The following is a 10,836-nucleotide window of genomic DNA, read 5'->3' on the forward strand; positions in this document are numbered from 1 at the left end:
AAAAAAAAAAAAAAAAAAAAGTTTTTTTCCTGTTCCATTATTTTTGTTTTTGCCTCCAGGAATATTAACTAAATGTATATAGTACTTCTTGGATCTTCATGTCTATCATTTTCTGTGTATCCATTTTAAACTTTTGTCTATTCTACTTTGTTCTTTACTATTTTTCTCAATCCCAATGCATTGGTTTTTTTCTTGCTCTTTTTACGATTTCAGGATTACTTCTTTTCAGTTGTGCTGCATCCACTGTGCCTGGCTGTCTTTGATGGCTTTTGTTTTGTTTTGAGGTGGGGTCTCACTCTTGTCACCCAAACTGGAGTATAGTAGCATGATATTGACTCACTATGACTTTCGCCTCCTGGGCTCCCTCGATCCTCCCGCCTCAGCCTCCTGAGTATGTAACTACAGGTGTGTGTGCCACAATGCCTGGCTCATTTTTGTATTTTTTGTAGAGAAAGTTTTGCCACGTTGCCCAGGCTGGTCTTGAACTTTGGAGCTCAACTGATCCGCCCACCATGGCCTCCCAAAGTGCTGGGATTACAGGCGTGAGCCATCATGCCCAGCTAAGTTTTGTATTTTTTGTAGACATGAGGTGTCACTATGTAGCCCAGACTGGTCTTGAACTCCTGGACTCAAGCCATCCTCCCACCTCAGCCTCCCAAAGTGCTGGGATTACAGGCGTGAGCCACTGTGCCTGGCCTATCAGTCATCTTTGAATGAGGCAGCTCTAGACCACCAGATGTCAGGAGCTGAAGGGCCTGGGCTATGCTCTAGGAGAGCAGCATCCGCACGAGTGGATAACCTTCACTCCTCCTGTCCGCCGAGCTCATCGGATGCAGGCTCATGGTGGACAGTTGCTCCCCTCTGCCCAACCTCACCTGCAGATTCCTTCCTTCAAACAAGGCTTGTCTGTGTGACTCCACATTCAGCCTCACCTCCTGTGTTCACTCCAGCTCCCTGCCTGGGTCGGGGCAAGTCCCCACCTGAGCACCCTGTCATGCTTCGCTCCCTGGCGTGTCACTGACTTTGGAGAATTATGCTCAGCTGGCTGCCTCCAGGACGCACCCCTCTCCTTGCACCCATTTAACATTCAGGGCAGTTGGCATCCCTTCCTCAGACTTTCGTGGCTGAGGGTTTCAGATGTCTCCCAGTTTCCTTAGTGCCAAGGTCTGGATTTCTGCTGCTTGTTCTCCTTGCTGCTTTGGGGTAGATTTGGAGAGAAGCAGCATTATTCTGACATTTTTAAACAGGAAGTCTTCTGCTGTGTGCTGCAGCCTGTCTAAACAGCCAGCCTCGGTTCAGAGCGTGGCAGCCAGAGGAGAGCCCTATTCAATAGATGAATCAAGAGATTCAATACACTCATTTTTGCTCTGTTGCCCAGGCTGGAGTACAACGGCACAATCTTGACTCACTCCAACCTCCACCTCCCTTGGCTCAAGGGATCCTCTTGCCCCAGCCTCCCAAGTAGCTGGGACTACAGGTGTGCGCCCCCATGCCCAGCTATTTTTATTTATTTTTTTGAGACGGAGTCTCACTCTGTTGCCCAGGCTGGAGTTCAGTGGCGTGATCTCGGCTCACTGCAAGCTCTGCCTCCCTGGTTCATGCCATTCTCCTGCCTCGGCCTCCCTAGTAGCTGGGACTACAGGTGCCCACCAACATGCCTGGCTAATTTTTTGTATTTTTAGTAGAGACGGGGTTTAACCATGTTCGCCAGGATGGTCTCGATCTCCTGACCTCGTGATCCACCTGCCTGGGGCTCCCAAAGTGCTGGGATTGCAGGTGTGAGCCACTGCGCCTGGCCTATTTATTTATTTTTTTAATACTTTAAGTTCTGGGGTACATGTGCACAACGTGCAGGTTTGTTACATAGGCTTATGTGTGCCATGTTGGTTTGTTGCACCAACTCATCATTTACATTAGGTATTTCTCTTAATACTATCCCTCCCCCAGTCCCGTACCCCCGCCCCCCACCGACAGGCCCCAGTGTGTGACGTTCCCCTTCCTGTGTTTTCACTGTTCAACTTCCACTTATGAAAACATGCGGTGTTTGGTTTTCTGTCCTTGTGTTAGTTTGCTGAGAATGGTAGTTTCCAGCTTCATCCATGTCCCTGCAAAGGACATGAACTCATCCTTTTTTACGGCTGCTTAGTATTCCATGATGTATATGTGCCACATTTTCTTTATCCAGTCTATCACTGATGGACATTTGCATTGGTTCCAAGTCTGCTATTATGAATAGTGCCACAATAAACATGAGTGTGCATGTGTCTTTATAGCAGCATGATTTATAATCCTTTGTGTATATACCCAGTAATGGGATTGACGCCTAGCTATTTTTTTGTATTTTTTGATAGAGACAGTGTTTTGCCATGATGACCTGGCTGGTCTTGAACTCCTGACCTCAGGTGATCTGCCCACCTCAGCCTCCCAAATTGCTGGGATTACAGGCATGGGCCACCATGGCCGGCCTCAAGACACTTATAAAAGAAATATAATCTGCACAGCTGATGGTTGTCAGTTGAAGCTGACAGACTGCTAGATGAAGGTCATATAAATAAATAATATTAAAATAGAGCCTGCTGTTATAGATTGTGTCCCCCAAAATGTTGAAGTCCTAATTCCCAATACTTATGAATGTGACCTTATTTGGAAACGGGGTCTTTTAAGATGAGGTCGTGCCAGGCACTGTGGTGCATACCTGTAGTCCCAGCTACTAGGGAGGCCGAAGAGGAAGGATTACTTGAGCCTTCGGGTCTGAGACCAGCCTGGACAACACAGTGAGATCATATCTCTATTTAAAAAATAGATGAGATCATTAGGTTGGACCCTAATCCAATTTGACTAGTGTTTTTATAAAACACACAAATTAAGTCAGTTCTGGTGGCTCACGCCTATAATCCCAACACTTTTGGGAGGCTGAGGTGGGAGGCTCACAGGAGTTCGAGATCAGCCTGGGCAACATAGGGAGATCCAGTCTCTACTAAAAATACAAAAAAATTAGCCAGCCGTGGCGGCACACGCCTGTAATTCCAGCTACTCAGGAGGCTGAGGCACAAGAATCGCTCGAACCCGGGAGACGGAGGCTGCCGTGAGCTGAGATCATGCCACTGCACTCCAGTCTGGGTGACAGAGTAAGGCTCTGTCTTGTAAAAGAAAAAAAAAAGGCAGAAATTTGAACACAGAGGCAGACATGCCCATAGAGAGCACATCATGTAAAAAGACACAGGGAGAAGACAGCCAAGGGACGCCTGAGGCTACCAGTAGCCAGGAGACAGGCCTAGAAACAGATCCTTCCTTGGCACCATCAGAGGGAGCACGGGCCCTGCTCGTGCCTTGGTTTTGGACTCTGACCTCCAGAACTGTGAGAGAATAAATTTCTGGGTTTTTTTAAAAAAATTATTTTTAATTATTATTTTTTAAACAAAAGCATCAGGTTGGTAAAAAGATTTCTGTTTAAGCCACCCAGTCTGTGATACTTTGTTACGATAGCCCTGGGAAACCAACCCGTCACCTTTGTGTCCGCTATTCCCAATCAACATCCGCATCCCCTCCTGTGCCGAGGCGGGGGTCCAGATTTATGTTACCCCGCAGGCTTTAATGTTTCCAGTTTCCAGAGTATCACGTGCCGGAAATTGGGGAGGAAGCGGGGAACTACTAAGTGTCTTGAGGGATGGCAGCTTGGGCAAAAAGGAAGACTGAGTCTCTGGCCCAGCCTGGAACCCCCATGAGTGTCGCCGCCGTTCTCGGGATAACAGCCGAAACAGATCATGCGTGCAAGGCCCTTGCCTCTTGGCCTCGCCCACCTTTCAAACCTGGTCTCTAACTGCACGGGCTGGTCTCTCCCTGCTCCAACTATCTGAACTGTTTCCCCTTAACAGCACCCCAGAAAGCTCCCTCGAGGCCCTTCCCCGTGCCCCCTACACCCACTCCAGAGACAAATACTGTCCTGATGTGTTCCACCGCATCCATCTTCCCTGTCGTAGAGTTCGTAGAAGTGGAGCCACAGAGCATGTGAGTTGCGTGCGGCACAACGCTTCTGGAAATTCACGTCGCACTTACCAGCAGCTCATTCTGTTGCATGGATACACAGTACCACAATGTGTTTATCCATTCCCCAGTTGATAGACATTAGTCTTGTCTCCAGTCTGGGGTGGTTATGAATTAAGCTGTTATGAACATGTCAGTACAAGTACTTATATGGAAGTGTTTTCATATCTCCAGGATTCCTGGGGATTGGATCACTGGGTCTTATGCTAAGTACATAGTTCACCTTTTAAGAAATTGCCAAGCCGGGTGTGGTGGCTCACGTCTGTAATCCCAGCACTTTGGGAGGCCGAGGCGGGTGGGGGGGTGGAGGGGATCACATGAGGTCCGGAGTTTGAGACCAGCCTGACCAACGTGGAGAAACCCCGTCTCTATTAAAAATACAAAATTAGCCGGGTGTGGTGGCACATGCCTGTAATCCCAGCTATTCAGGAGGTTGAGGCAAGAGAATCACTTGAACCTGGGAGGCGGAGGGTGCAGTGGGCCGAGATCGTGCCATTGCACTCCAGCCTGGACAACAAGAGCGAAACTCCATGTGGGGGGGGAAAATGGCCAAAATGTTTCCCAAAGAAGGTGTATCATGTTCTGTTTCCACCAACAATGCATGAAAGTCCAGGTGCTACAAGTCCTCACCAACACTGGGTGTTGTCTTTTTACTTTGAGCCCTACTGATCGGTGTATAGTGGTATCTCATTTAAAATTGCATTTCTGGTCCAGTGTAGTGGCTCACGCCTCTAATTCCAATACTTTAGGAGGCCAAGGCAGGAGGATCTCTTGGACCCAGGAGTTCTAGACCAGCCTGGGCAACAAAGCAAGACCCTATATATACCAAAGGAAATAGCAGGGCATGGTGGCACATGTCTGTGGCCCCAGCTACTCAGGTGGGAGGATCACTTGAGCCCAGGAGTTCAAGGCTGTGGTGAGCTACAATGACACCACTGCACTCCAGCCTGGGTGACAAAGTGAGACCCCTCCATCTCAAATAAAAATAAATAAAATTGCACTTCTGAATAATACACGTTTATTTGGCTGGCTCCACCAATCTCAGCTGGGCTCCCCTACATCTGCAGGCTGGCTTGGGTGGGGCAGCCCTGTTCTGTGTATCCTTCATTGTCCTCCAGTTACTGGGATGGGGGGGCATAGTCTTGTGACAATGGCAAGAGAGCCAAAAGAAACACGCAAGGCCTTTTGAGGCCAAGTCAGAACTGACACACCATCCTTTCCCCAACAGGCCACTGGCTGGAGCCATGGAAACAGCCAAACTCAGCAGGCAGAGGTGGGGGGTCCAGCTGGTCCTGGAGTAGATGGAGCTGCAGGCTCAGGTGGAAAGGGCATGGATGCGGGGAGAGGCAAAGAACTGGACCAGAGATGATCTCAAACACACAATCCTTTCTGCGAATGTTTCACAATTTATGCCTAATAACTTGTAGAAAAATGACTAATGATGGCCGGGTGCGGTGGCTCATGCCTGTAATCCCAGCACTTTGGGAGGCCTAAGAAGGCGGATCACCTGAGGTCAGGAGTTGGAGACCAGCATGGCCAACGTGGCAAAACCCCATCTGTACTGAAAATACCAAAAATTAGCCAGGTGTGTTGGTACATGCCTGTAATTCCAGCTACTCAGGAGGCTGAGGCCTGAGAATTGCTTGAACCTGGAAGACGGTGGTTGCAGTAAGCTGAGATCATGCCACTGCACTCCAGCCTGGGCAACAGAGCGAGACTCTGTCTCAAACAAAAGACTAATGATGAATTTTTTTTTTTTTTTTGGACGGAGTCTCCCTTAGCTGTCCAGGCTGGAGTGCAGTAGTGTAATCTTGGTTCACTGCAACCACTGTCTCCCAGGTTCAAGCAATTCTCCCATCTCAGCCTCCCGAGTAGCTGGGATTACAGGCACCAGCCATCATGCCTGGCTAATTTTTGTATTTTAGTAGGGATGGGTTTCACCATGTTGACCAGACTGGTCTTGAACTCCTGACCTCAGGTGATCCACGCGCCTCAGCCTCCCAAAGGGCTAGGATTACAGGCGTGAGCCACTGCGCCCAGCTGAATCATTCATTTCTTGAATGTAGGAAGAGTCTAGAGGCTGCGTCAGTCAGTTCTGCACAATGGCGTCTTTCTCACAGACAGCATTTCCCACTCACAGGGTCTTAAGTCGTTCCCCTGTCAAGTCAAGCTCCGGCCTTGCCTCAAACCCCTAAGGTCCTTGCACACATGGTCCTGGTGAGGCCGTGGCTATCCAAGGACATCGAGTGAAGTGAGGGCAGCAGGACCCAGTGCCTGGTCATTCTAGCTGGCACTGCTAGAATGTAGCCACCATCTGTGGCAACTCTGCCATGCCGCAGGTAGTGTGCGTGAGCAGTTTATGTACAGAGTGCGTGGAATTCCCACAATGACCCAGTACATTAGTGGGTTAGTTTGGACTCTTTGGGCTTTTAGTGACAAAAACCCAATTCCAAGCTGCCTAAGCAAGAAAGAGAAATGATTAGAAGACTCAGGAGGGCCTCAGAGAGGCCAAGAGTAGGGATACAACTGGGCCTGGGACTGGCTGGAGCCGGGCTCCTTGCGTCTTGCCTCGACCTCTCTTCCTGTGTCTGGGTCACTCTCTTCTGTGGTGGCCAGCTTTATCTGCTCCTGGAGAACATGGCGGCACATGGCCACTAACAGCTTCCAACTTCCGCGACGTCTTCAGTTCAAGAGAACAGCCAGTCCAAGTTAGAAACTAATCCCAAGGAAGGACTGGGATTGTTTTAAACAGGCTCAGGCACCCACCTCTGAACCACTAAGCTGTCACTGTTACCAATGTGGAAAGGTCGACATTGACTAAAACATTCGTGTGACTGCAGAGGTGTGTGTGTGGCGGCGGTGGGGGGGGGGGTTCCCCAGACAGTGGGGGAAGGGCAGATGGAACAACAGCAGTCTTCTTTCATGCTTGCGTTTTTATTTCCACTTAATAGATGAGACTCAAGGAAAACGCGCAGATAGTGTGTGTTGGTTAAGAGTACAGACCTGGTCAGGCACAATGGCTCACGCTTGTAATCCCACCACTTTGGGAGCCTGAGGTGTGTGGATCACCTGAGGTCAGGAGTTCGAGATCAGCCTGGCCAATATGGTGAAACGCCATCTCTACTAAAACATACAAAAATTAGCGGAGTGTGGTGGTGCGCACCTGTAAATCCCAGCTATTCGGGAGGCCTGAGACAGAAGAATCGCTTGTACATGGGAGGTGGAGGTTGCAATGCAATGAGCCAAGATTGTGCCATTGCACTCCAGCCTGGACGACAGAGCAAGACCCTATCTCTCAAAAAAAAAAAAAAAAAAAAGATTACAGACCTTATATAAGATCTGAATAGACACTTCACCAAAAAGATATACAAAAAGCAAATAAACACGTAATGGTAAGTGGATAAGCAACGAGACACCCTTACAATGGATTCTACTCAACATGAAAAGGTGGGATGTGCTGATGCACACAGCCCGGGTGAGTCTCAGCAGCATCATGTTAAGGGAAGGAAGCTGGCACAAAAGTCTGTATGTCAATAACTCCATTTATATAAAGTTCTAGAGAAGATAAAGCTCATGCTAGAGAGATCAGTGGCTGCGAGGGCCAAAGGTTTGTGGAGAGGATTGGGAGAGGCCCGGAGAGAATTTGTGGGGAGATGGAACTATTCTATATCATGATTGCAGTGGTAGGATACACTTGTCAACTTACCATATGCTTAACATTGGTGATTTTTTTTTTTTTTTTGAGATGGAGTCTTGCTCTGTCACCCAGGCTGGAGTGCAGTGGCGCAATCTTGGCTCACTGCAACCTCCACCTCCAGGATTCAAGTGATTCTCCTGCCTCAGCCTCCTGAGTAGCTAGGATTACAGGCGCCTGCCACCATGCCGGCTAATTTTTTGTATTTTTAGTAGAGATGAGGTTTCACCATGTTGGCCAGGCTGGTCTTGAACTCCTGACCTCAAGTGATCCACTCCCCTCGGCCTCCCAAAGTGCTGGGATTACAGATGTGAGCAATTACAATTGTGCCCAGATGAAATTGGTGAATTTTATTGTGGGAAAATTACATTTCAAAGCAGTTTTTTAAAAGGTAGCCATTATCATTTTTAGGCATCTCTTATAGGTTTTTGCCTTTGAATAAACGCAATAAAAATAAAGTAGTAGGTCTTGGGGTTAATCCAAACTGCATTCAACTCCCCCAGACCCTATCATGACACCCTAAGTACCTTTTTTTTTTTTAAGCCTCAGCAATCTCATCTGTACGTCTGGAGATGACAACTTCTAGCTCATAGATTTACTGTTGTGAAGGATGAAGAGATGATGTGGATAACTCCTCGGCGCTGGGGTTATCTAGTCTGACTTTGGTAAATGTATTATTGCTGCCCAAGGGCACACAGCTTCTAACCGGCAGATTCAGGGCTCAAACCGGTCTGTTTCCAAACTCTAGCTCCCGGCCGCCCGCGCCGCCTCACTAGCGCCCTCTTGTGCTAGTTCTATGCTCCCAAGCACACTTTGGATTCTTTGACTTCCCCTGTAAGAACACAGCGTGCTGATCAACAAACAAGAGCATCTGCTTCTATTTATAACTCTAACTAGAAAATTGACATTCAGCTTTTATAAATACTTTTGAAAAACAGGAACAGGCTGCAAGTCTTTTGATTTGGAAACTCTTGAGTAGCAAGGAGAGGGCTCAGAAGGCCACAAGGAATCCATACGGCTTAGGGAGGGAGGGAGGGAGGGCAGACTTTGGCCCCAGCGACTCACCAAGATGACCGCCGTGTAAAGACTATTGATGCCCCCAGCCAAGGAAGGAAGGTAGGTGGCCAGTGCCTCCAGCTGTAAGCAGAAGCCCGGGTGTCACTGGTTGGGAGTAAGAGAAGGAGAATGAGAACCAACCCTGATGATAAATTGGTTCTGAATTATGACCAGGCAAAGGGTGGGAGAACTGTGGCCACATTTGAGCTCTGATAAGAGCAAAGCTGGAATCTTAAATATTTAGATACGGAGCCTTAAAGGATGTACTTGACAAGCAATAAAAATCTTAGAAACACTTTAGTGATTCTCATGGCTTGCCGCTGATTTCAACTGCAAATCAACCTGGCAGTCTGAGAACATATTCGATTTTAACTTCCAAGCTCCTCAGCAAACATCCTGTGTCTGGGACATCAGGAGCCTTTTAGCTCCTCTCAGCCTCAGGGCCAAGTACCGCAGGCTCAGGGCTCCCCAGGGCCAGGTGCCGGCTGGAATCGCCTGAGGTTAAAAAACGCAGGTGATGCTGGGCACGGTGGCTCACACCAAAGTGCTACCAGCACTTTGGGAGGCCGGCGGGGGCGCGGATCACCTGAGGTCAGGAGTTCGAGACCAGCCTTGCCAACATGGTTGAAACCCTGTCTCTACTAAAAATGCAAAAATTAGCCGGGTGTAGTGGCAGGCACTTGTAATCCCGCTACTCAGGAGGCTGAGGCAGGAGAATCACTTGAACCCGGGAGGTGGAGGTTACAGTGAGCCAAGATCGTGCCACTCACTCCAGCCTGGGCAACAGAGCAAGACTCTGTCTCAAAAAAAAAAAAAAAAAAAAAAAGGCCCAGCACGGTCGTTCATGCTTGTACTCCCAGCACTTTGTGAGGCCAAGGCAGGCTGATCACCTGAGGTCGGGAGTTCGAGACCAGCCTGACCAACATGGAGAAACCCCATCTCTACTAAAAATACAAAATTAGCCAGATGTGGTGGCACATGCCTGTAATCCCAGCTACTTGGGAGACTAAGGCAGGAGAATTGGTTGAACTCTAGCGGTGAAGGTTGTGGTGAGCCGAGATTGCGCCACTGTATCCAGCCTGTGCAACAAGAGCAAAACCACATCTCTTAAAAAACAAAACAAAACAAAAAAACCCGCGGGTACCCAGACTCCTCCCAGGTGCAGGATTCAATCTGAGTAAGCCGAGGTAGTGGTAGGAGTGATCCCGGGGCCTGTAAATCTGGAACATTTTTGCTTTACTTGGTGAGGATGGAGAATGAGTGAAAGTCTGTTTGAGAAAGTTACTATAGTCCCAAGTTGGCAAGCCAAGAAACAGCAGTATAAGCATTATTTAGAACCATGAAAACAAATACGAGAAGGAACCGCAGAAAGCACCCAAAGTTGTTCTAACCAGTGGTGCCCGAAGTTAGAATAGTGATTATCTTGAGAAGCGGGGACTATTAGCTTGGAAGGAGCATCAGGGAACTTTCTAGGTGCTGGAAATGGTCTGTATCTTGATCTGGGTGGGAGTTGGGTGTTGGCCCTCCCTATCCATGGATTCTACATCGGTGAATTCAACCAACCTTGGGTTTAAAGTATTTGGGAAAAAAGCATTCAAAAAAATAAAAATAATATACAAACAATGTAACAACTGTTTACATAGCATTTACATTATATCAGGTGTTATAAGTAGAGGTGACAAAGTACATAGAGGATATGCATAGGTTATGTGCAAATACCACACCATTTTATATGAGAAACTTGTGCATCCTCAGATTTGGTGCTTGAACCCCGGAAGCAGAAGCGGAGGCTGCAGTGAACCAAGATCGCGCCATTGCACTCAGACCTGAGGAACAGTTAGATTCCGTCTCAAAAAAACTGGGGGATCCTTCAGTCAATCCCCCATAGATACTGAGGAATGACTGTACATATATAAAAACCCATGAAGCTGTACTCTGAAGATTGTGTATTTCGCCTACATATAATTTAAAATTTTTAAATGTCTCCCTCCAAAGAGGAATCAGTTCACAGACGAGGCTGCAGGCAGACTTTTTTTTTTTTT

Source organism: Mandrillus leucophaeus, unplaced genomic scaffold (genome assembly GCF_000951045.1).
Source record: "Mandrillus leucophaeus isolate KB7577 unplaced genomic scaffold, Mleu.le_1.0 Scaffold49, whole genome shotgun sequence".
Lineage (NCBI taxonomy): Eukaryota > Metazoa > Chordata > Mammalia > Primates > Cercopithecidae > Mandrillus > Mandrillus leucophaeus.